Source organism: Macrobrachium rosenbergii, chromosome 3, assembly GCF_040412425.1.
Source record: "Macrobrachium rosenbergii isolate ZJJX-2024 chromosome 3, ASM4041242v1, whole genome shotgun sequence".
In the NCBI taxonomy this organism is placed as follows: domain Eukaryota; kingdom Metazoa; phylum Arthropoda; class Malacostraca; order Decapoda; family Palaemonidae; genus Macrobrachium; species Macrobrachium rosenbergii.
The window spans coordinates 57,465,313-57,489,401 of NC_089743.1; the positions used below are offsets into that span (position 1 = coordinate 57,465,313).

The window sequence follows — 24,089 nt, forward strand, 5'->3', positions numbered from 1 at the left end:
GTTGGGTCGTGACAAAGGGAGCCTGGTCACACTGCTGACGGGGCTACCATTGCTACATTGCCATCGGAGGCACGTTCTGTAACACACCTTTTATTTAAATTTGTTATTCTATTATTTATTTCAGTTTAATAATCGTGTGCTTCAACTTAACATATTCATGTAAAGATGACAGTAAGAGCAGTTGTTAAGCTTATAATTTCTGTTCAGAATTAGCAACGGCGTCAATAACCTAGGTGTTGTAACGCCAGTTTAGTAGGTAAAATCAATCAATCAGAGTTAGCAGACATGCACAGAATCCCCGAATGTGCGAAGAAGAGAAAACTGAGAAAAGAAAGCAAGTAGTGCATGGCGCTCTGAAAGTAACATTGAAGCCATTCATACACTTAGGAATCTTGGTCAGGGTAGGAAATCCATAATTCCCTTTGAATGGAGGTTATTCCATCAAGACGGAGTACATCAATATATTTTACCTTTGTGAATGAGAAGAATTAAATTATATATATATATATATATATTATAATGTATATATATAATGATAGGTATACATATACATATACGTACATGTATGTATGTATGTATATACAGTATATATGTATGTATAACTGAATCACGAAAATATGGAACGTGATGAATATATAAATAAAGATAAAGATATATATATATATATATATATATATATATATATATATATATATATATATATATATATATATATATATATATATATATATATATATATATATATATATATATATATATATATATATATATATATATATATATGTATGTCTCAGAAATAGTGCGGCTTATTGGAATCCCAACTTGATTATGAATAGTATTGCGTAGGGGAGATAGAATAATTTTCTACACAAACTTTCGAGGAAAATAATCTAACCATTATGCTACAAAGAATGACTGATATAAAAAAAATCGTGGAAAATACAATGAAGTTGATTATCTTACGAAACCTTACCAAACCAAAATGGATAAAGCAAATAAAAAATACAAGAACTGAAATTACAAAAGGAAAGTGAACATGAAAAAGTAATGAAACATAAAACATTACTTCAACGATTTTTCTGTTTTTTGTTATGAATTTCAGCCTGATGATGTTATTAACCTCAGATGCTTACGTAACAAAATGTTCTGCCTGTCCTTTGGCAATATGGTTCATCATATATGTAATATATATAATTATGTATATATATACACACACATATATATATATATTGTATTTATATATATGTATATATCCGTATGTATGTATGTATATAATATATATGTACATACATATTGTATATATATGTGTGTGTGTGCGCGCGCGCGCGTATGTATAGAACGCATGAATGACGATAAATTGATGCATAGAATGTATAATTCTGAAGTGTTAGGAGGGAGTAAGAGCGGATGACCAAGATCGCCTCTGGATCGGTAGTTCGTTCGTTTTAGATTAAGCGAGCCTTATGCTAGCACGGATTCTTGCTCAAGTGCAGTCCTTAGCCTCTGGATAAATAGTTCGGAAGAGGTACTGGAAAGGGAGGGCCTTGTTATCCATAATGTCTAAGAAGCGCGAGATTTCGGGAGGGATAGAGGTGTATGGAGAAGTGTGTATAGTGGGTCCGTTGTGCTGCTGATGAAACGGCTTATGTTATGGAAGTTTTTAGAACAGGGTTTCATCCACGATTCAGCAGTTAAAGTATGAATGTAACAGTGACAAATGTGTAGGTTCTCCCAAGGCGTCATCCTCTAATAGAGCTTGATATTGAAAACTATATCGTCTCAACAGTATTATATCTAAAAGGCTAGAAAGATACATGTTATGTAAAGCATGACATTGCACAAGTCTGCGTAACTTCTGCCGCCAGGAGGAAGAATCGAGGCATGATATGAGTACTGATATAAACACACACACATATATATACGTATATATTTATATTGGTATATATATATTGTATATACTGTATGTATATGTGTGTGTATATATATATATATATATATATATATATATATATATATATATATATATATATATTTCTATACATATATTGTGTGTATTTTTATTGTATATATATACAGTATATATATGTATATATATTTTGTGTATATGTAATACTGTGTGTATGGGTAGGATATAAGTGTGTAGGTGTGCACACACGCCGCTATGTAAATAGATGTGTGAGAATTATTGTTCTTATATTTTTATAGTATGGCGGTGTATAGATTTGGTTTTGCCAGTTCAGTTTGTGGGAGTAGGATGAAAACGATATCGAGAAGGCTTGTAGTATCATCGTATGTATTCAGTACACGTATTCATTTTGAATTACTGTTAAGGTGGTTTAAATGCACTTTTTCCAGGATTATTATACTTTCGTTTATATTCTTCTTTTATTTAAACATCTTTTTTTCTGTATAACGATACAGTAATTCCATTTTATTTGAACATCTATTTTTCTGTATAATTATGCAGTAGTTCCCTAAATAAACATCTATTTTCTTCTGTCTAACTATACAGTAATTCCTTTTTATTTAGACATCTATTTTTTTCTGTATAACTATACAGTAATTCCCTTTTATTTAAACATCCATTTTTTCTGTATGACTATACAGTAATTTTTCCCCCAGAAGTACCTATTTTATATAATTCTCTCTCTCTCTCTCTCTCTCTCTCTCTCTCTCTCTCTCTCTCTCTCTCTCTCTCTCTCAGCATGAATACTTTGAGCATTTCCGAAATGAGCCATCAGTATCATTTGCATGTTAATGGTGATGTTGATTAAGCAAATCGTAGACTATTACTCAACAGTAATACTGTCATCTACGAACCACATCCAGGATATATTGAATTGAGCGAAAACTATGTGATTTCAAAGAAGAAAAACAAGCTGTATTTTTCCTACTTTCCTTACCATGCTTGACTCAGGTTAATGAAACAAAAGTACTGTCCTATCCAGCAAAGACGGGAACACTGCGAGAATTAATATTGTGCGTAAACAAAATCAGTGTGAAAACAAAATTAATGTGGACTGGCCCTAGGATCATCAACCCTTCAGTCGCTTCAGTACTATTGTTTGATGTTCTCTGGCCCAACCCACACTGCATTATAATCCATTTGCGTAGCTCGTGCTTCGTCATCCTCACCCACGGCCTCCCTACAGCTTCCCTTTACCTACGGATTTGCCCCTCGTTCCATTTCATAACATCACTTCTACAGTTAACCAGTGTCTGATGGACCAAGTCGAGTTGCTACTTGTCTCTGCAGTCCTAATACAGGTCACAGTTTACCTGGATCTGGGAGATCGTATCCAATTAAAATGCCAGATCTTACATCATAGCTTTCAGCATTATGTTCAAATACTGACCGAGTCCAGAACGGAGAGGACCTCGATGAGGTAGTCTAACAAACCCAAGGGTTTGAGCCTACCTGCTTGTATCCATGCTCTCTCCCTCTCTGGTTTTACCACGTTATTTACCTGTTCTCTTTGTCTGACTGGCGGTATTGTTTAATGCTATATCATTAAATTTTCGTCTGTGCAGTTTTTACTGCACGTTGCTTTGTCCTGAATTAAAAATAGCCCGTTCTCTTCTTCCTCTTCCCCACCCCCGTCTCCCATTTATTCCTCAGTATTCTCCATTATATAAGAGTGGCAATCGCCTAAGGCAATGACGTCACGCCACTGGCTGGTTACGTCACAGCATCCCGATATGGGTTTGCTGCAACCCACGTTGTCGTGCAAAAATGGGATGACTGGAAATATATTATTGTTGGTATTCGGAGCTTGGAGTCAAAATACTTTTTTTCCTGTTCTCAAGGCAGAATGATTACAAATTCAGTTTACAGGTTTGTTCTGGCAGTGTATGTTTTGGTGTGAAGTCATTCTGCGATTAGGAGAAATTTTGTACCTCTTGAATTTTATGGCAACAGAGTGGTCCGCAGGATAGGTTTTTGTGCTCCTGTGATATTTTTTTATATTCGGTTTTGTATTTTATTTTTAGTCTTGGTATCAGGTATTTGATCTAGCTTGCTGCAGATTCTTCTACAGTTAATGTTATTTTTTACCGTAGTGTTACGTTTACTGGTATGAAAGCCTTAATTACTGTTTTCAGAAGTTGTTTTCCTCTATATTCCATTTGTATTATTATAACTTATAATGTTTTAAAGAAATTTTTCGTCTTGCTTGTTACGGGCTTGTGTTTTTCTTTGTTCTGTGGTTTCAAAACTGGTCTCAAACGAAGTTAATGCTTCCGGCTCTATCGAGTGAAGTACACCAGAAGATCTTAATTTGTCCTGTTGTTCTCAGGGCACTCATATGCAGACCACTCTTCGCAAAATTATTTTGTGTTAGTTTTGTGCCTAACGGAAGCATCTTCTCTTTCTCTTTCCTTGAAATATAGTTAAGATAGCACACTCGTTTCAGAAGACGAGAACAAAAAATCGAAGAAAACACCGCAGGTTTAATGATCTGATGTATATATATATATCCTTTTAATCAGAATTGATTAATGCAGGAACACAAATACGATAGTGAGGTAGGAAAAGATGGTAGCGGCAGGTGGAGATATTTTTATGAACGGAGATGGGCAGCACAGCCTTAAATTAGGCGTCTTAAGCGATGAAAAAGATTACATGCGAGCGTTTCGGTTATCTCTAGAGAGCAGTTAGACAGTATTAATTTCAACACTAATCTGTGCTGCAAATTTAAGATAGTGTGTGTGTGTGTGTGTGTGTGTTTTGCACGCAAACAGTGAAATACTGGAATTCTTATGGGCTTGCGTCTCTCATGATCATTAAACCAGTAATCTGTGAATATTGAATTTCATGTGATATGTAACGTATCTCTTTTAGGTAATGTTTAAATAATTTGATAGTACTTCCTATATAATAAAACAATAATTTTACTTTCAAAATTGTAATCCAAAGTTTCGAATGACGTTTAGTTTTGAACAACATCATTTCATAGGTATTGGAAATTTACAAAGGTGGTATGTCACTGCTTTTGGGACTGGCTGTACTTAACTCAGACTAATTTTGAAGACGCGGCTGAACCAAAACGAACTAGGGCCTATTAAGCATATCCTTGGTACAAATTCACCTACTTGAAAAGTATGATGTATATGTAAGGCGTCTATTTACGCTAATAATTACTGCGTCTGTTCACCTACTAGGAAGTACTGCGCATATTTTACCGACGAAAACTGCCATGCGTGTCTAAGTAATTGTTCCGGTTTGAGTCTACTACGCACGTTTAAATCGTGTATTCTCCGACTAAAACCTACCAGGCACGTTCAAGACGCACATTCCCCGACTGAGTAGGCTGGAAGCATAGTCATACGAGAAAGAATAGTTGAATTACCAATAAGTTAAGTGCATCGGACAGAGAAACTCCCCTGACAGGAGAGGACCATTAAGATTAAATTTCGTACCTGTTTCTTGATGTGTTGTTATTGCGTAAGACGCAGAGATTTTGCAGCTCGTATTTTGTGGAGGTAGGTCAGAGCTCTTCTTTAACTGCGTTAGTGTAAGGTCAGCTAATTGAAACCAAGGAAAGAGCCATTCGTTTTCTTCTTATAGTTTTTAGTCTGATCACTTTTCACTATTCCTTAGTACTGTATATTTTTTTAACTGGTTAGACTCAGGAGTCTTGCATTTAAATATAATCAGTTTTACGGTTGCCAAGCTAAAATACAACAATTAAAAAAGTGTTAATATATGTCAATAATTGCTTAAAATAAACTCAGGTGTTTGGTACAAGAGACTAAAATGGCAGGATTGTTCCACATTCTCCGACTTGACCATATTTGCTTTGGATAAAGAAATACTTTGCTGGAATTCAATACAGCCGATACTCTCTTTGTTCTCTGGGAAGTCATTGGGTTCTCAGCCTTGTCCATCGATGACCAGTGCGTTTGTCACGCCACTTCAAGTGGTCCTTGTCACAGATTTTTTGGATTAAAAATCTATGACAGTTTCGTTATTGAAATATTTAGTTTTACGCTTGTAAGTAAAATTGCGCGTTTATAGGATCTTTTATTTGTAACCAGGAGTGTTGTTGCACGTACTCTGCGAATACCTATCCATCTGTCTACCTATGTATGTATATACATATACTAAATCTGTCTATCAGTTTATCTATATGTATATATATATATATATATATATATATATATATATATATATATATATATATATATATATATATATATATATATATATATATATATATATATATTGACAAGTAGATACCAGTATTTATTCGATTTCTATTTGCATTTCTGGTATTCTTGTCACTGCAAACCTTAAGTCAGAGGAGAAATGAATAAAAAACCTCTCCGTTCCGTGGTAGGTGTAGAACCCACTCATAAACTTTTCAGGGTATTAGAAAGTTGAAAAATTAATGGTCATTGTTGCTATTAAAATACAAGCATATGTGCATGCACACACACACACATATATATAATATAATATAAATATTATAATATATATATATATATTTGTATGCATATATGTATGTATGTATTATGTTTGTATATAATATATATGTATATATATAAATGTACTAAACGAAATACTAAAAGAAATATAGGTCCCCACCATAAATGAGAGCGTTGTGGATGATCATTCGATTTATAATTCTGTTGTAGCTTTTTATTGACGCAGATTGATATGCGGGCAACAGATCTCAATCTTAAGTAAATTTATGTTCATCACTGACTTTAGTTTAGTGCTCCAAGTCTACTACGTAAGAACGGCTTGTTTCACGAAGATGCTTGCCCGTCCTTAAAAGGATTATTATTATTATTATTATTATTATTATTGTAAGAGATGTATTTATGACCATACTATTGGCGTCAAGGGAAAAAAATGCCTCCTTTTCATGAAACTAGCAAAGTAATTCAGAAACATATTTCAAGAACTCAAACTAAGATAGAGGCAACATGAACCTTGTGTGAGAGAGAGAGAGAGAGAGAGAGAGAGAGAGAGAGAGAGAGAGAGAGAGAGAGAGAGAGAGAGAGAGAGAGAGAGGATAAATCAGTGCCTGGAAGCTTTCATATCTCTTAACTGTGTAGGGTCCCTGAAGTTTGAATATATATATATATATATATATATATATATATATATATATATATATATATATATATATTTGTTACGTGGGTCATTTGGCTAATTAAGTAAATTTGTAGTATCTTGGATTTGTCTAGCTGTGCATTACCTAAGACCCATGTAATCATGTCTAAGGCTAAAAATTACATAAAAAAAAGGCATATAATAACAAATATAATTAGATCAGGTCGCCAATTGAGACTAGAGTTACTGAATATAGAGATTTATTCTGAACCACATGAATTAAATCAGCATTACTCAAAACGACTAATTACAACAAAGTAAGATAAAAGTGTGAACTGATTCCTTACAGGAGCTAACAACAGCTCCGACTTCATCCCACTTCGGACACAAAATATCTCAGCATAAAGTGTGAATAACACAACGGCTCGGGGGCCTTTGTGACACTTCTATAGGGCAAATTACTGCAATCGTGTGAATTGAGGCTCTTGTCACCAAGGATGCTAATTCTTCTCCAAACAAGAGGATGACCAGGCCCCAGCCGTACACAATTCTGGAAGAGACATATCCCAATAGCACTCCTGTACTACAGAAACTCTCACTCGTCATTAATTAATTGCAGGGGATGAATCTTAGATCAAGAATATTACTTTAACACCATGGAGGATAACTTATGCAATTCCACTAGGCAACAATAATTTTACTTAATATATATTTGACTTCATAAATGGGATATGGTTTTACTAGGATTTTCTTAGTGACTGTTTAAGAGAGGAAAACTTGAAACACGAAAAATGAGAGTTGCAATCGAAGGGAAAGAGAACTGGGAGGAATTGTCAAAATCTGACTTACTGCTGGGAGGGATAATGCAGTGATCAATTGCATCAAAATTCCTTGGTCCGTTGGAATAGCAATCCCTTCCCCCACGTTCGAAAGGACAGAGACAAAGGGGCTTAAGTGGACTGCCCGGAACTACGTCTTGCTTCAACGGGCGCTACTCTGAGACTCTTTTTGGAGCTTGGGTTAGCTTGGGTCGCGACTGGTCTCGGCTCCTCTCACAAGCCAACTTAGCTTGGACGTAGATATCGTTTGGAAAATGACAAAAGCTCACCAGTACAAAAGGTCATAGAAAATTGAGCTTAAGGTACAGTCAATCTAAGGTTTGTCCTAGCAAAACTTATCCCTTCTTATATTTCTCTAAACTAAAATTCTTACCCGTTTAACAGCTGGGACATGTTCAAAACAACTCCTGCCCGCTTGCTTCTTCCTACATTCTACACCGTCTTACTTTAACAAAGATAATATTGGGTATTCGAGTAAAGCAAGAAAGAGAGGTCGAACAGGTAATATTATATATATATATATATATATATATATAATTAGAGAAATTAAACATTAAATGTAGGATAGTGGACGTTGACTTAAATATTTTCACCCTAAAGATTATGTAAGGCTCGAATTCATTGAAGACAATTCTACTGCAATATGAGTAATTTAGATTTCATTCAGATGCTTGTCAAGTGTTTCTTAGGAGAATATTACTTTATTGTCATTTCCTGGTTTGCTTGAAGATCAATAATTTTCAATGGGATTCATTGTTTGTGATAAACTTTTCAAGGTGTGAAAAAGTTGAGACGTTGATGGTCATTGTGGCTATTAAAATACAGACATATATGCATGTATATACGCACACACATACATGCGTACACACACACAACACACACATATATATACATACAGATATTATATATATATATATATATATATATATATATATATATATATATATATATATACTGTATATATCTGTGTATGTATATTATATATATATATATACATATTAAACACATTTAATATGTATATATATACAGTATATATATATTTATATATATATACTTATATATGTAATAATATATACGTACATATATATATGCATATATATATATATATATATATATATATATATATATATATATATATATATATATATATATGTGTGTGTATGTGTAAATTTTTATGTATATACATAGCTTACGTTGTAAAGGAGATTCTAAAAGAGACATAAGTTTAAGAACTTGCACGGTAAGAATTTTTATCTTGTTTTAATTATCGTATAAATATTGAATTGCCAGGCTGAAGGCGTTTTTTTTTAGGTTTTTCCCCTATTTTATTTTTTTACTTAACATTTTGTAAATGGATCGAATTATTTCATAGATAAGAAACTTCTTTTATCTTATTATCCATAATTTCTTTTCTATCTTTTAATTTTCCATTTAAAAGGATTGCCGCTGCATTTTATCAGACATGGAGTGTAATCGTCTTTTCTGCTTCAGTGAAGGCAGCTTACACTGAAGGATATGACGTAATTATAGGAGTGCAGTTTTTTATGGGGGCGGGGCTTGCTGCTAGCCTTGCTTTGGTCTTTTTTTTTTATTTGCGAAAAATGGGTTTTCCCTTTAATTTCCATAGGAAAAATTGCAGTTTTGTCACGTCTCTTCTTTTACAGTTACTCCCTAGATGTGACAATTTAGTAGCTGTTTGTCTCCTTCCTTCGGTTACAAAAAGAGCTTTGTCGCATGTTCGCCATTATAGTTAAAATAGATGTCAATTTCATAGCTTCAATTTCGTTCAGTGGCGAAAGCCTCTGTTTCGTCATTGAAAAAATGCTTCATATTTTTCGTCTTGGTTTTTTATGAATACTAAGTTTTTATCGTTCTTTTACCTTGATGCAGCGTCGAAGAAATGTGTAACTTGTTGAATTTTACTTAGTTGTCGGAAGTGTTGTGTTTGTTTAGAAAGATATTACTTTTCGTCATATTTTATCTTTTTATCCGGTTACATAAAGTAATACCATGTCGTATATACCTCTGTTGCCCGATTAATAATATCTCAACGGATATTTCTCTTATTCAGCCACGAAAAAAGGCAAATTTGTGTTTTACCCCTTTACTTGGCTACGAAAAATTAAAAGTTTTTATTTAGATGCTAAAAATGGTTTTTGTTGTACTTCCCCCCCCCTTTTATCCAAATATGAAGATGACAGCCTCGTTTCATTTCCTTAGTCTCTGGCTACGAAATTCTATTCGGTTTTGTAGGACTTATTTTCATGGCGAAATTTGCTGAAATAAAGCTGACTTTGTAAGGCAGAGAAGTAATATATTGTATATATATTAACTTCTGTCCTAGACTTTGTGAAATAATAATAATAATAATAATAATAATAATAATAATAATAATAATAATAATAATAATAACAATGGCGATGCTGATGAGTTTGGAAGACACCTTAAATGGAACGCACTATTTACAGTAGAGTCAATTATCAGTAGTTATCCGGCACTTCCTGTTCTTTACTTCTCCAGCACTTAGTTCCCTAGTCTCATTTTCATGAGTGTCGGTGGACCTTTGAATTGTGTTCGTACCTAGACTATATTACATTCTTATGATTGGAGAAGCAAATCCACAGTTTTGTACATGTACATATATTTTTAAAGATAAATCAATATAGATAGCTTCCGGGAACTTGTTCGGTTCCCCTTTTCAAGTTCCCGAAAGCTATCTATATTGATTTATCTTCAAAAAATATGTACATATATATAACTGTGGATTTGCTTCTCCATTTTAAGACTCATGCTACTGTATTTTTTAATTTTTATGATTGTTTTACACACACACATGTATAAATTATATATATGTGTGTGTGTGAAGATTTTTATCACATCACCGTGACATTTTTTACTCACCAATATTAAGATACAAATATCGTTTGATATCCAGTTCGCCCTACTTTGGAAATAATACAGGAGGGGAATTATAATTGTCTTTCCTGACACGTACAGGACGGAGTCATAAGCAGGCACTTCCCAACCACCAACATTAAGATACAAATATCGTTTGATGTCCAGTTCGCCCTACTTTGGAAATAATACAGGAGGGGAATTATAATTGATAAGTGGTGGTCACTTGGTGGATTCGAACCACCGACAGCAAGCGTCTTGGACTTCAGTACCAAAAAAAAATAAAAAGTTAAGTATACCTTAGTTTTACCAGACCACTGAGCTGATTAACAGCTCTCCTAGGGCTGGCCTGAAGGATTAGACTTGTTTTACATGGCTAAGAACCAATTGGTTACTTAGCAATGGGACCTACAGCTTTTTGTGGAATCCGAACCACATTATAGCGAGAAATTAATTTCTATCACCAGAAATAAATTCCTTTGACTCTTCATCAGCCGGGCGGGGAATCGAATTCCAGCCCAGCGAGTGCCAGTCCGCAGCTCTACCGACTCACCCAACGAAGAGCTTACTTCAGTACCGAGTTCTTTTACCACTAGACTGTCGTCTAAACGTATTTTCTTCAGTTTGATATGATCTGCGTTTTTGCATCTTTAGTGCGACTTCAAAACAAAATAAATGCAAGTGACACGGTTTACTACGATCGAGACACGAGCTCATTTGTTGATACGTATCGGTTTGGTTAGGGTCCAAGGACCTGGTCATTAACGCAAGCGAAAATTTCCATGATTCGAAATTTAGAATAGCCTAAGATTGTTATTATATTTACTAAATTAGCGTATTTTACTAAATTTCTACTATCCTTATTTCTGGACTTTTTAACAATTTTTAGTTGTCTGTGCCGGCTTTGTTTGTCCGTCCGTACTTTATTCTCTCCGCACTGTTTTCAGTCCGCACTTTTTCTTAAAAACTACTGAAGCTAGAGGGCTACAAATAAGTATGTTGATCATCCACTCTCCAATTATCAAACATACCAAATTGCAGCCCTCTAAATTGCAGCCCTCTAGTCTCAGTAGTTTTTATTTTATTTAAGGTTAAAGTTGGCCATAATCGTGCTTCTGGCAACGACATAGGACAAGCCACCACCGGGCCGTGGTTAAAGTTTCATGGGCCGCTGCTCTTACATCATTATACCGAGACCACCGAAAGATAGATCTATTTTCGGTGGCCTTGATTATATACGCTGTAGCGGCTGTACAGGAAACTCGATTGCGCCGAAGAAACTTCAGCGCATATTTTACTTGTTTAATATTGTAACCATCTTTTCATTTCATGACATCTTCAGTAGTAATCCTAACCATTCAAGTCGTACCTAAGCTGGCATAGCTCTCTCCAATCTTAATTTTAATGTTTGCTCAGCGCCCAGGGAATTATTAACTAATTATACTGTGTACTACATATATATTTACTGACTGAGCCCCTGTAGAAAACATTTCATAAAGTTTTATTATTCAGCTGCAATAGGGAACTAAAGAATACACACACATAGAAATAGACGAAATCATACTTAAAGATTTGAATTTAATGTTTTATATTTTATTGTGGTTTGTGGGTTGAGAGAAAATGGGAGAGACTGCAGGATATTTATATTTTTCTTATTAGTTTATATTGAGTATTTTTCATTTTTGTACACGGATGTTAGTAAGCAAGGGAGAGGCTCAAGTATTAAGATTTCACATTTCTGGGTAATCCTTTTAATGTTACAGTTTAGCAGATTAGTGAAGACTAAAGCTATTTTCACGTACTTCTGCTCACCTTGAGTTCATGTTGACTCAGTCCCCGCTGCCATTTTTGTAGTAGAGGACGCTCTAGACCCCTTTTTTTGGCATGTTTAGTCCCTATTTGAAGTTATAAGATTTTCAAGTAACTTTTTTCTGCTTGACTCCGTTTCTTCATGTAATTTTCCAACCTTTCATAGTGATAAGTGATGTGCTTATCATTCAACTCCCGGTGAAGCATGCTTTGTTAAAAGATGACAGCTGCTTAAATAGCATTATTCTTTAATGCGGTATTCGTACTTATTCCGACCACTGTCTCATCATTTTTATTGAAATTATGTAGCAATTACCCAAGAACACGGAAGAAGGAAAGGAGGACTGTGGCTTAATGCCGGACGTTTTTAGTATTTCATCTTAACGTACTGAGATTTTTTATGGAGCCAAGAATGTGTTGAGTTCAGCTCATAAACCGCTTGAGTGCGATGTGAATGTAAGGTAAGTGAGCGCTTCAACTTTGAATCGTTTGGGATAAACAGGGTGACGGACATTGCGAAACTTGCTCTCGATTTTTCAGTGGTCTGCAAATGTTAGCAAATTGTGACAGGTTTCTTCGAGGAAGTTAGGAACTCGTATTTGTTAGTTATATGGCTACATGAAACCTTCTATAACCTTATGGAGGGTTGGTTTAAGGGTCATGTTACGATGGTCTTCCAGGAAACTCAGGAGGAAGTTGTCCTCGGCCTGAGCATTGTACTCTTAAGTATCAAGCCCTACTTAGGCCTTTGTTGGTGGTTGGGAAGTGCCTGCATATGACTCCGTCCTGTACGTGTCAGGAAAGACAAGTATGTACATAAACATATACCCACACATACATATATAATATGATATAATATAATATAATATATAATATATATGTAAAATGAAGGGAGAGTGTCCTCTCTCAAATTGAACCTAAATGGCCTTCTCATCGAGGTAATCTGTAGTCGGTGAAGCTCCTCCTTGAATGCGATAACCTCATACTCTCGGATCTAAATGACCCCCCCCCTACCCACCCTACCCACCCTACCCATAATCTTTACCTTAAGCCTCCACTCCCACCTTCTTTATATCCCCTGCCAAGGTCTACCACTTAAAATACCCGAAACAACTTATGAATTTCATATGAGATTGCTAAAGAGGGGGCTATATTTATATATCTCGGAATGGAAATAACTTTTAAAAGCCAAACTGAATTTTTCGTACTTTTGAAAAGGTGATTATATATATATGTGTGTGTGTGTGTGTGTGTATCAGCGCGAAGGTGGACATGGAAACGTACTAATTTCAGCATAATTCTTTATTTCCAACGTTTCGTAATAACTTTATTACATCATCAGGGAATCTGTTGAATAATGAATAAAATTACTTTAAAAATTGCTGTAAAAATCAATAAATTTCGTAAAATACAGCACAGTTAGAATACAAGATGAAAATAAAAGCAGAAAAAGCGACAAAAGACATAAAAGCAAAATCAAAGACCGCTAACCAACCTTATACCAAGAAGGCAGAAGACAGAATGCATAAATAAAAAGTTAACTCAGGTAGAGTTGAGTGGAGGAGGTCTGGGTATTTAACTGGGGAACCAGTTGTTTAATAAACAATGATTCCAGGATAGGCAGTTCGCATGCATTGGTTGTTTGGCTTATGATACAGAAATCATTTCTATCAATATTTGTTTTACAATTTATTGAATGGTTTCTTATGCTTGAATGTTCGGGATTGGAGAGCCTAGAGCCAGTCCGAAAACTTAATCCCCGATGAGAGTCGATTCTGACCCTCAGTAACCTCCTCGTGGATCCGACATATGCCCCAGAGTTACACTTATGGCAAGTATACTTATATACCACGTTGAAGGTCAAAAGCGGGTTTAATCGATCTTTGTATCTGAAAAAGGAACCAGTCGTTAGTGGATTTTTTGGCATTAATTTTCGATTAATGGCACCATAATGTTTATGAACAATTTGTGCGAACCTTTGTTGAAAAGAATCATCATGTAAAAAAGGAAATTTGGCATATAAAACTAATTTTGGTACTGTACAAGTTTGGCGGCGATATTATTGAATTGTTTGTTAAGGAACATTCGGAGCTTTTTAAAAAACAATGTCTGTGGGGAGCAGTTATTCATAAAATATTCAGAAAGTAAACTAATTTCTTGATGGAAGGATTGCCAGTTCGATGTAATGTGATAGCAAACTTTTTAAACAAACTGACGGTGTAGCCATGGGCTCTCCTTTGGGTACTACTTTTGCCAACATCTTCATGTGCTCGCTGGAAGAGCGCATGTTAGATGAATGTCCACATAGGTTCCACCCTCTCTTTTATGGTAGGTATATTGATGACACCTTCGCCTTATTTAAGAATGGTTGTGATATTGACTCGTTTTTAGCATATGTTAATACTAAACATCATACCATTAATTTTACCGTAGACAAAGAGGTGAGTAATCAATTGCCTTTCCTAGACGTTCTTGTTACTAGGGATAATGGTTCTTTTAATACTTCTGTTTTTAGAAAGAAGACTTTTACTGGTTTAGGATCCAATTATTATAGTTCCTGTTTTTATGATTTTAAACTCAACTCTATTCTTACTCTCCTCTACAGGGCGTTTTTTATTACATCGAACTGGCAATCCTTCCGTCAAGAAATTAGTTTCCTTTCTGAATATTTTATGAATAACTGCTTCCCACAGACCTTGTTTTTTTTTTAAAAACTCCGTATGTTCCTTAACAAACAATTCATTAATATCGCCAAACCTTCTACAGTACCAAAATTAGCTTTTTATGCCAAATTTCCTTTTTTACATGATGATTCTTTTCGACAACGGTTCGCACAAACTGTTCATAAACATTATGGTGCCATTAATCTAAAATTAATGCCAAAAAATCCACTAACGATTGGTTCCTTTTTCAGACACAAAGATCGATTAAACCCGCTTTTGACCTTCAACGTGGTATATAAGTATACTTGCCATAAGTGTAACCCTGGAACATATGTCGGATCCACGAGGAGGTTACTGAGGGTCAGAATCGACTCTCATCGGGGATTAAGTTTTCGTACTGGCTGTAGGCTCTCCAGTCTCGAACATTCAACCATAAGAAACCATTCAAAAAATTGTAAAACAAATATTGATAGAAATGATTTCTGTATCATATGCCAAACAACCAATGCATGCGAAATGCCTATCCTGGAATCATTATTTATTAAACAACTGGTTCCCCAGTTAAATACCCAGACCTCCTCCACTCAACTCTACCTGAGTTAACTTTTTATTTATGCATTCTGTCTTCTGCCTTCTTGGTATAAGGTTGGTTAGCGGTCTTTGATTTTTTTTTGTTTTTTCTGCTTTTTTTTATCTTGTATTCTAATTGTGCTGTATTTTATGAATTTTATTGATTTTTACAGCAATTTTTAAAGTAATTTTATTCATTATTCAACAGATTCCCTGATGATATAATAAAGTTATTACGAAACGTTGGAAATAAAGAATTATGCTGAAATTAGTACGTTTCCATGGTCCACCTTCGCGCTGATGTGTCCCACTGGCCGTCGCCTACTTCTGTTTTTTTATATTATGTATATATATATATTTATTTATATATATTGTATTGTATATATATATATATGTATGTATATATATATATATGTATGTTATATATATTGTGTGTAGTCAATATAGTATGTATGTATGTATGTAAAGTATGTAATACATGTAAACAGAATAAGTATGTCAATAAAAATCCACAAACATTGTTTCAACTGGAAAAAATTTTTTGTGATTTTTATGTATGTACTTATTCCATTTAGTTGTAATAAAGCTCTTGAAGAGGCCTGGTGGAAGGCGAAATTATCGAGCTGTTAGAGTGTTTTATTCTCTTTTCTCCTGTGGAATATATTGACGTATCTCATCTTCATGGTATGAAGATTATATTTATGTATGTATGTATGTATGTATTTGTATACCCGCAATGGTGGAACGGAAACCTTAATGGAGAGCTTCCTTCCATCGAAACTCGAAGAGGAAGCGTGATACAAACGGCAGTAAACAAAAACGGAAGGAAATTTCCAAAGGTAAAGTTACAAGAGGAAATCTAAGTCACCAGACCCTCCAATTCGGTGTAGAATGTTTTGCAATAGAATAAACGTTGAAAGTTTGACCACCTAGGTGTCAAAAGTCTGGTTGAGAAGAGATTTTTTCATGAACCCTATTGGAACAGAAATCAAAATGGTACGCTAACGGCAATTTTAGGAAAGACATGAATAGAAGATGCGAGTAGTTTGATTACTTGATGAAAAGGGTAGCTGTAGAATGATTTTAGATGTCTTGTTCTGTGTTGGTAAGTCTTGTTTAGAAATGGAAGTATGTTCGGTCGTCGCTATATTTCCATACCTAGCTTTTAATGAATTTTACCGTCATCTGGTAACGCCAAAGCGTGAGCCAAAAGGAGACGGAGAAATGTAGCTGTAATACTGGATTCAGGAATTTGCTAATCTATTAAAGGCAACGTGACTTGCCTCACAGCTTTAACGAAAAGTAGATTTGTGTCCTTGGTGGCTGGCGACAGGACATGACACATGTTTGGTTGAAATAGTTTAACATGATGTTTAGCTTTTTTGTCGAGCGATTAAGAGCTCTCTTTCAATATGAGACTCGGATCTTGGTTTTGGAACTTGGGGTTTTTATATGTTTTTATGTGATGAAAGGTTTGGTTCCTTTTCTAGAGCTGCTGACTAAGCACTTCCTACCTTGTAGGGAGAAAGATATATGAACTTCGGTGGACCAAAACTCTACCTTTTTTTCAACACAATTATGTTGTGTTTTTAGGGCGGAATAACAGATAATTGTTTGTGAAAGAGGTTTATTTTTCGTTTCTAGAAAACAAACATGTCTCCGACTATCTAGAATTAAAGCCTCAGTTGCTCGGTTATAAAAAAAAAGTTTTCGTTTTTAAATGTAAAATGAATTAGCTTAAACCAGAAAAATTTTTATTCTAAACTCACAAAAAAATGTTATTTTCATTTACAAAGGGAAAATCCATTTTTTAAAAGTAGAATTGGAAATTTCCAATTCGTCTTTGCAAAGACAAGAGTACATGATGACTGTTTTCCAAAGACAGAAGTTCTTCTTTTACAAAGTTGGAGGCTCACTGTGTGTATACTGAGACCAACTTCGTTACTGCGAAAAAAAGAATCTTGTATCTAGAGGACGAGTATGGTCCAAAAACTTCAGCGTCTGTTCGGCGACGGTATTATACAGTCGCATTGATATTCTCATCTGACTCGACTCATATTCAGAGGGAATATTGAGTTCCCGATTTTGGACAGCTGAGTGTTTCCATCGGTATCAGAATTGGCATTTTCTTTATCAAAACAAACACCGCTCTCTGAATTTGGACAACCAGTTGTGGTTTTTTGTGGGAAGGAACGTCGAGGTTTTTCCTCTTAATTTGGACACCGAGATTTTGTGAGCTCCTACGCAAGTTGCTCATGGCAAGATTTCTTATCAGAGATCCTTGTCATATGTATATTACTTCAGACTGAAAGGGCTGCTTTTCTGTTCAGAATTGCATGATAGGTTGAATATATATTTACATGAGATAAAGTCACACATCTCTCGTAAGATCAAAATAATAACCTATTCCAGGTTGGTATGCCTTTTCGTTGATTCTGCTTAGTGCATACTTAGAAATATGCTGCCATATTGTTAAATTTTCGAAGTTGGTCGAAAAGGCAAGCAGAGTTCCTTACCTAGCCAGGTAAAAAAAAAAAAAACGGTATGGGGTTTGCAAGGAACGAGAGAGAGGCTCAGGCCCAGATGATTATAAGTTAATGAAAACTGGAAGCAGGACAAAGAAAATCGTGGAGCCAACTAAACGCAAGAAGTGGTAGTTTGTCGGGTGTTCACAAAGGCACCCGGGAGGAGGTAGATCACCAAGTTTGACGGAGGCTATGCTACATATAAGTGGTTACAGTCTCTTTATCCATAATATACAGCGTAAGCATTATAGGTAAAATTTGCTGCAGACTACGGAAATCTACCAGATGTTTCGTTTCATCTGTGAATTAGGACGCCTTTTTTATGTATTACTAAGCAAGAAATACTATATTTTTTTCATTTTAATAGTCATTCAGTATTTTTTGTTACGAGGCTGATTTAGCAAAGAGAAGGTCAAGTAATTATTAAAAATAAAAGGACAATTTGTGCAAATGAGCCAAGCATTTGTCAGATATTGCAGGAAGAGTAAAATCGAAAAACCTCGTTGTTGGAGAATGAAACTCAAAGCACTCATTAAAGATCTTTTAGGAACTATCTCACTTGAATATAAAATGTTCACAGGCTGATTACTTGACTGTAAGCAAATGATTTGATTGTTAGGAATTTCTAATTTTACCCCCACCCCAAAAATAATAGCAGTATGCTTCTTGTGGTTATTTCTTACCGAATGAGAGCATTACTTGCCTCAATTGTTCACGTCTTTTTTATTTGACGCTTGATGACGTCATTGCCAGAGAAAGGATTCGGTGCCACAAACGTTTTGCAGCGGAAGTAGTTGACTTCGAAAAACACTTATCATGTTCATGAATCATTACGGAATTAGTTCTATTTATTTCGACTAAAATAAAGAAGTGAATGTAAAATCTTGCTTGGGAACGAAATGACAACTAAAAGCAAGAGTAATTAAAGTAAGATAGGAGTAAGAGATTCAAGTTCATTTCAGAATAATGATTTATGTTGCGTGGTTAAAATTCACGTGGTTCTACGGAAAATAAGGTTCCTGCTTCGATATAAACAATCTGTGACCGAGAAATAGAGAAAAGTAAATTGGTGTGCCCACTTTTTCCCCTTTACTGCATTTCGTTGGTTTTTCGTCTCCCTTCCCCCTCCCACTTCGCTGTTTTTGTGAGGTTAAGCAGTTTTGCTGTTCTCACGATTTACTCTCACTTAACCAGATAATTTGTGCTTTTCTGCCTCATCCTGGTGAATGATAATCGTTTCCTCCCCTGTATTACCTGTTAAACTCTGTGTCTATCAATTTATCTATCAGTCTGTATGTATATATATATATATATATATATATATATATATATATATATATATATATATATATATATATATATACATATATATACTGTTTATATATAAAATCTGTGTATGCCTTTTTTGTACTCATTAGCGTATGGGGTTTTTATATTTGCAGTTTATCAATTTATTGTTTTTACTTTATTGTGAATCATCGTATATGCTTTGCGTGTTATGCCTATCAGATTAATTTATGGAAGAGGTTTTCCTTCTTTTCCTTCTCTCTCTCTCTCTCTCTCTCTCTCTCTCTCTCTCTCTTGAAACGAATTTTGCCTTCGTTGGGGCCACGGGTACAAAATGAGAACAACACGTGTTTGTAACCAGTATGACCTCTGCAATTGGTGACCTGTGAATCCTGCTTTTCTTCCGGATTTTAGTGCCCTAATTTTTAATCTCTGAGTTTCTGCTGAATAATCGTAATTTAGACGAAATAAGCTACTTATCTAATAAATTATATCAAGTGTAAGTGCCTGAGTATTGTAAGAATGGACCAAGAATAGGGAAAGAATTACTCACATCATCAGCGAAAGTGAAAGCGGAATTGAGAACATCAAAACTGAGAAATACCAAAATATGTACGGAGAGTAAATTAAAGACCATAAACATGATGAAGTATAAACACAGAATATTCATGAATAATTAAGGGCAATAACGGAACGAGGAAAGCTAAAATTAAAAACGTTATTAGTAATGTTTAGGGCACAGTATAAGAAAATTTGAGAGCATAAAACGTGATACACATTTTCAGCCAGGAACATAAAGTGAAATTATGAATATACGTACAATATAGAAGTAAAGGTTGGATTGTTAGTCCAGACATGTACATACTGTAATTAAGAAATACTTATTCTAATAATTCATATGCATTTACTATCTAAAGTTGATGAAAAAGTATATGAAAATGCATATACCGCCTAAAAGATGAGAACATGTTAAGATTCCTTGTATGACTGATTACACGTTTGCAGATGAACTGCATACAAGGTGGTTAGAAAGAAGGCATGAGAAATCTCTCTCTCTCTCTCTCTCTCTCTCTCTCTCTCTCTCTCTCTCTCTCTCTCTCAAGGGTACCTCAGAAATTAATCGCCATTGCGAACTCTAATGCAGTTCACCTCTGGATACTAGTTTAAAACGCTTCGCTGCAAATGAAAAAAAATAAAATTCCCACCCAGCTGACGTCAGAGCTCGTGGAATTGAAGCGAACCCAAGTCATTGACTGCGGGCCGGAGACGGTTCACAAAGGCATTACATCAGTAAACTCGCACACACATACACACACACACTTGCGCATACACACACATTATATATATATATATATATATATATATATATATATATATGTTTGTATATTTATTATATATATAATGTACAGTATATATACATACATATATATATATATATATAAAAGCATATTTGCACTGAAATGAATATCCTGGTACTTTAACCACACCTTTTACTGCATAATATTTATGCTTTGTATGTTGTATTTAAACAATTTGTAGTGATTAATAACTTAATGAAATGGACAAGACTCTTCCTCTCCTTAATGTCCTCGTTGTGAAAAGCAAGCCTAATACGTCACATTAGTCTTCTCAAAATATAGATATAATATCTGGCATTGCTTTAATGCAGGGGGAGGGTGTCCAGATTCGTACAAGAGGCTTGTTTTCAGCTCATGTATCAGGAGGCTTTCTCCCACTGCAGTACTTTGTAAGTTGTCCGCTAGAACTCGAGTAGGTTGGAAAAATGTTGACAAACATCAGATACCCTAGCGACATCATAGAGCACATAATAAATCCCATACACTGGCCCGAACCATCAAAGGAAACAGATACGCTTCGAAGAATCATCACATCTAGAGTGACACTAAAGGCACTGTATTAGAAACTGTCCCTGGGAGTGTTTAGCCACCCCAACTTAGTAGGCATCTTTGTGATGAAGATCAGTACTTTCCCAGGATACCCAAGGAATCTAAGGCCAGCGTGGCGCTACTTTTTAAATTAAATGTTCATAAACAACCCTTTGAAGGCTAGTACAACCTCGTTTCATTAACGGGCCGTGTATCAGAACTTTTTGGATGTACGCGATAAGAAGCCTCTTTTAGTTGACCCTGTCAGAGATCCGAAACTGTTCTGTAAGAAGATAACTGTACTTTGAATAAAGCGTCATTGAATATCTCCCAGATCTTTTTTAATATTCACTTTTTCTGATTTGTAAAATTTATTTATAAATTTTAATTTTTTGGATTCTTGGATTTTTACTGTACTCGTCTATATTTCGGAGAGTAGTTCCACTGTATACTTAGCATATTCCTTACGACAGCCGTGTGCTAAAGGCTGAAATAGTTGTTGGCATAAGATTGAATGAATGGCTCAGCATAACAGCCATTTTGTTCTCTTTTTTCTTCAAAATTTCAGCCTTGAAATTTGAAGTACATCAAATTGGAAAAGTTTTATCGTAAATAATGATTCCAACATTCACATTTTCATTCATTTTCTGGGTCGCTTTATTGTGCTGCCCAACCCCTCCAACTCCCTCTTTTTCACCGTCTTGAGCGTAGAATGTCCAAAAGTGCCCCAGTGCTTGGCTTGACGGCTTACATTTCATAAATCAATCAGTCAGTCAATCAATCAATCAACCTTCCTTGGCGAATGAATGGTAGCGTCGGAATTCGGTTCTTGCGGAAGTGTCTTCAATACCACAGACTCTGAAAGAGAAATTTCTTCGTGGGTTTTTTTTTTTTTTTCGTGCTGCCAGAAGAGCACAGATCTTTAATTTCTCAGCAAATCTTGAAATCTAAAGTCGCCAGCTCCACGCCCTGTTTCTCGATTCCAATTTATGCTAATACCCATTTAAAGCGCGAGGGACTGGTCGGCGGAAGACTTGGCAAACGGATCCATTCACAGATTAACCGATCTTACGTAAAGGCACAGTTATGACGTTTTCCAACGCTAGTAATTCAACGTGTAAATCTCTATTTCTCCAGTCATTGGCGTCGTTAGAAGGAAAGGGAAAGGGAACGAATGCGTGACACATGCGATATATAAATAGCTCTTGCAACTCGAGTCATTTTCATGACTCATTTTTCAGTTTATCTTGTCATGCGCCTGCCTCTTAACTAGGACACTAAGACTTGATGTCTTGGTTCATTAGTGATCAAAGATTTCGATATTCATTTCATTTGCCACAAAGAAAGTTGAAAGCACGGATATATTAATAAATTTTATAATATGTCCGCCACGATGAGCAAAATCAATGCATAAAAGTTTTCATTAATAAAGGCCTTTTTCCTCGTATGATACATAGATTTTGTCACGTGTCTGGTGACGGCGACCAACTTTCTGCAGCACTCCGTGACGTTAGCATGACGTAAATTAGTGATAGTGAATCTGAAAAAAAAATGGATTATCATCCTTGAAAAGGGTCATAATTATTTTGAAGGAGGCTTTAATCCTCTTTACTTGCTATTTTCGATGTAATATTTTTGCCTAGGAGCCCAGTGAACCATCGAGGTGTATGTACTTTGGCCGTTAGTTCCATGGAAAGAATTTTGGAGACTTCTTAGGTAATAAAAACGTGTTTGTAATTCCGAGTCGTAATTTAGTGAGATGATACTGTTTTTCATTAATGATCAGTTATTTTTGTCAGTTCTCTCCCCCATCTATTTCTGTATCTCATTTATTTACAAGCACGCCCAGACATGCATATATATATATATATATATATATATATATATATATATATATATATATATATATATATATATATATATATATATATATATATATATATATATATATATATATATATATATGTATACATGTATATATTTGTATGTATGTATGATGATATAGTGAAGGAATAAGGGTGTTTGCAGCGTCTTTTAGACCCTTAGCTGCTCCCACTTCTTAGCCTTTTACATTGCTTCCATTCCCGCTTCCTTTCTTCAATCTAGCTGTCCACCCTCTCTGACAATTACTGGTACTTAATCTCCTTCAATTTCTAGATCTTTTTATCATGCTGTACAAGCACTCCAACTCCTTTTCACTGTCTTGAGTTTTGAATGGCTGAAAGTGCTCTAGTGTTTGGCTTGATAGTCTAAATTTCATAAATCAGATCAAATCAATATCAAACCAGAAGGAAAGATTGTGTACAAGAATGCGGATTGGGATAGGATGTCAAGATGGTGATGTAACAGAAAAAGAAGACAAGTTATAACAAAGAGTAAAGAAGAGTACAGAGACTTGAGGAAGAATAAGTTGTTCTGGAAATTGGTAAATTAAGAGAGAAAGGTTAATGAAGAATGCAGCGGGAAGAGAGTGAAGGTCTTGGTCGATGGAGTGAGTATTTTGAGTAATTTTTCAATTTGAACAAGAGAAGAAAGGCAGGGTTGAATAATGCAAG

General features: G+C 35.0%; 1 protein-coding gene across 2 annotated transcripts in view; it reads left to right on the forward strand.

The window, feature by feature from the left end:
- LOC136855938 (uncharacterized) overlaps positions 1-24,089 on the forward strand; it is a 684,984-nt gene that overhangs the window by 367,222 nt on the left and 293,673 nt on the right. The window lies entirely within an intron of this gene.